This window comes from Olea europaea, unplaced genomic scaffold (genome assembly GCF_002742605.1).
Source record: "Olea europaea var. sylvestris unplaced genomic scaffold, O_europaea_v1 scaffold373, whole genome shotgun sequence".
Classification (NCBI taxonomy): Eukaryota; Viridiplantae; Streptophyta; class Magnoliopsida; order Lamiales; family Oleaceae; genus Olea; species Olea europaea.
Window position 1 is genome coordinate 71,576 of NW_019256636.1, and position 3,827 is coordinate 75,402.

Consider the following 3,827-nt stretch of genomic DNA (forward strand, 5'->3'; position numbering starts at 1 on the left):
TTCACCTTATCTCTTAAGCTATGGTGTATCTCCCATAACATCTCAATAATACAGTCTAGCAGATCCAAATGTTGTTCGAGACTATGGAGCGGATGCATACGATAATTATAGTAAAATGCCAATAATATGTCCCGCTTCTTCGCAAAACCACAAGCTTCTGTCCTTGTGGGAGTTCTTACCATTCGTGCCATAACTAGGACAAACATTGATTATGTTACTCTACAAGGTTCTCATAAATATCTAGATATAGGTGTTTATGACTTCATAATCTCAATCATGACTTGATTAAAAATATTCCCATATCCAGCCATAGATATAACAGTTCATTACATAAGAAAACTCATGAATTTAAAAAATAAATTTTACCTTGATCGTTGGTTGAAAGTCAGTTGCTAGCTTCTTCGATGATTAAGGACAGTAACTTTCTTTTAAAAAGTCTACAGAAAAGTAAACCTTGCTCTGATACCACGCTGTGACGCCCCAAACTTACGCTTCGAGGGTCACGTACTAAACATAATAGCTTCTGCCTTTGGTACATGTAAATACTCTTAAATAGAAGTGTTACATGTGAAAAACTTATTTTCAACTTGGTAAAATAATTCTTATAAAATTTGATAGCCGGAAAAAGTGCATGTCAACAATAAATTATACTTTACATATATAGCCTCGGCATTATCAAAATTAGTTGAGGCAGCAAGTTTGACAATTTTTTATAAAATTCATCCCAACTCCGTTTTCTATGAAATTTGTGTCATTAGAAAGATAATTTCAATTAGTTTTCTAGGTTAAAATATGAAAATTTTCCAAGATCATATGATATGGACGTTTTACTGAAAACAGTGAAGTATTACACAGGAAATCCAGATTGACCCCTTGACATTAAAAGCTTGATAACTCAGGCCATATATATCCAAATTGAGTGATTACTTCGGCCATATTTAGAAAACTCAAAGAGGAAAACAAACATATTTTTATAATTTCAAATAGACGTTTATAGAGTTAGAAACATCATTTTGAAACTGACTCCAGAAACTGTCCCGTTTCTGCCTTTTGTCTCTTGTAAGGAAAATAAACTACAAAAATGTCTCTTAACATAACATGAAAGATAAAATTACAAAATTTACTATTAATACCATATTTCATCATGTCATGTACATATTTTTACATAATACCATAAGAAAAATAAATGGAAAAAAAAAACAGTCATCGAGCAAAACATACAAAAGAAAACTTTCGGTTCAAAAACATCTGTCCTTAATCCATCATCGCTTAAGCCAACTAACTCCCATCAACTCAACGATCATGGATCTGAAAATTTAGCATAACGTACTATGAGTATAAGAAATACTCAGTAAGATACCATGCCTAAATTTTTATCATGATAATACCACACAAAAGAATACAATCAAACCCATACTTGCATATTCCGGCTTGCCGGTGCCCTTCGGACTTGTCCTAAGGCATAAATAGATATCTAACTTTGTGGACTTGTCCACCATAATCATATTATGGTTTTTCATGCATAACTTAAGCATAAATATTACCATGAAAATCATAACTCTTAAGCATGAAAGTATCTTACCGTAAAATTTGAAGATCTTCGATTGAAATGTAAATTGGAAGTGCTAGGTTTACTTCCTTCCCTTTCCTTTCTTATTTTCGGTTTTTGCTCTCTTTTTAAGTGTATAAGTGTTTTGTAAAATGAAGGAAATCTTTCTATGGCAATGGATATGGATGTATTTATATATATATAAAGATAAGGATGTTGGTTTGATATTTTTTCTTTCCTTTTTTCTCTCCCACCGCCTCAGCCTCCTTTTTCCCATTTTTCATTTTTTTTTCTTTACTTGTACACATGTTTGGTCTATTATCTAAGTGTATGGTGATGATGGATAACAAGTGGGTTGATTATAGGGTAATAAGTGGCCTTAAAACCTAGATTTACAAAGGAAACCTCTCATCTTTTCAACTAATATAATCTAAACCCACTAACTTTCATTGTTAACATAGTGTACCCCAAATTTAAACTTTTACCCAACTTACATATTCAAAAATTGTAGATTGTAACATAATTTAATCATTTAGTCAATTGAAGCCCTAACAAAATAATCCACTTCATTTAAATCCAAACTTGCCTTAAGTTTCGACTAACTATTAACCACTTCATGTATACACAACCTTGACGCTTCATGCCTACATTCATTAACTACCTCTAACATTAACCACTACAAAGGCGTTGTCCCCTTTTACCGTATGGCCAAAAATAATAGTGAAAGTTAAATTGCTATCCCAAAGAAATTTAAACAAGCATAAAATTTCGGAGTATTACAACACTTTAGCTCACACTTTGCCATGTGATATTACCCTATCAAATAGTTTGAAATTCAAATAGTTTTCCCATCCATGTGACACTTGACAACAATGCAAGTGTCAAACAACCTGTCAAAAAATCAGTGTACAAATAGCAAAGTTCAATTGGTCCGAACCTTTCTACATGTGCACTTTAATTAACACTTTGCCACGTGATATTACCTTATCGGACAGCCTAAATTTCAAATAATTTTTCCATCCAATCGACACTTAACAACAATGCAAGGGTCAAACAATGTGTCAAAAATCAGTTTACAAGTAGCGTAGTTCAATCGGTAAGAACCTTTCTACATGTATACTATGGTGTACACCTTAGTTTACACTGTCACGTGACATTACGCTGTTGGACAGTTTAAATTTCAAACAATTTTTCTATCTAGTTGACACGTGACAACAATGCAAGTGTCAAAAGTGTCAAATAACGTGTCAAAAATCAGTGTACAAATAACGAAGTTCAATCGGTAAGAACCTTGCCACATGTACACTGTAGTGTACACTTTAGTTTACACTTTGTCACGTGACATTACCCTGTTGGACAGTTTAAATTTCAAAATATTTTCCCATCCAATTGACACTTGACAACAATGCAAGTGTCAAACATCGTGTCCAAAATCAGCGTACAAACAGCAAAGTTCAATCGACAAGAAGCTTGCTATATGTACACTATGGTGTACACTTTAGTTTACACTTTCCCACGTGACATTACCCTATAGACAGTTTAAATTTCAAATAGTTTTCCCATCCATTTGACACTTGACTACAATGCAAGTGTCAAAAAACTTGTCGAAAATCTGTGTACAAATAGCAAAGTTCAATCGGTAAGGATCTTGCTACATGTACACTATTGTGTATACTTTAATTTACACGTTGCCACGTGACATTACCCTGTCGAACAACTTAAATTTCAAACAGTCTTCCCATCCAATTGACACTTGACAACAATACAAGTGTAAAAAATTAGTGTACAAATAGCAATGATAAATCGATATGAACCTTGCGACATGTACACTATTGTATACACTTTAGTTTACACTTTGCAACGTGATATTACCCTGTTGGACAGTTTAGATTTCAAACAGTTTGCTCATCCAATTGGCACTTGACAACAGTACAACTGTCAAACAACGTGTCGAATATCGGTGTACAAATAGCAAAGTTCAATCGGTAAGACCATTGCGACATGTACACTTTGGTGTATAGTGTACATGTAGCAAGGTTCTTACCGATTGAACTTTGCTATTTGTACACTGATTTTGGACACGTTACTATGTACTTGAATTGTTGTTACGTGTCAATTTGTTAGGAAAACTGTTTGAAATTTAAACTATCCAACAGGGTAATGTCATGTGGCAATGTGTAAACTAAAGTGTACACCATAGTGTACATGTAGCAAGGTTCTAATCGATTGAACTTTGCTATTTGTACACTGATTTTGGACACGTTATTTGACACTTAAA